This window comes from Arachis duranensis, chromosome 6 (genome assembly GCF_000817695.3).
Source record: "Arachis duranensis cultivar V14167 chromosome 6, aradu.V14167.gnm2.J7QH, whole genome shotgun sequence".
Classification (NCBI taxonomy): Eukaryota; Viridiplantae; Streptophyta; class Magnoliopsida; order Fabales; family Fabaceae; genus Arachis; species Arachis duranensis.
The window spans coordinates 44,344,764-44,345,112 of NC_029777.3; positions in this window are offsets into that span (position 1 = coordinate 44,344,764).

Sequence of the window (349 nt, forward strand, 5' to 3'; positions counted from 1 at the left end):
AAGTCTGGCACCATTCTGGGCGTTTAACGCCAGAAAGGGGCACCAGACTGGCGTTAAACGCCAGAAAAGGGCAAGCACTTGGCGTTAAACACCAGAAATGGGCACCAGCCCGGCGTTTAACGCCAGAATTGGCTCAAAACGCATTTTTGCATGCCACTTGGTGCAGGGATGACTTTTCCTTGACACCTCAGGATCTGTGGACCCCATAGGATCCCTATCTACCCCACCACTCTCTCTCTTCTTTCTTCTTTTGCTCGAGGACGAGCAAACCTTCTAAGTTTGGTGTGGTAAAAGCATTACTTTTTGTTTTTCCATAACCATTTATGGCATCTAAGGCTGGAGAAACCTC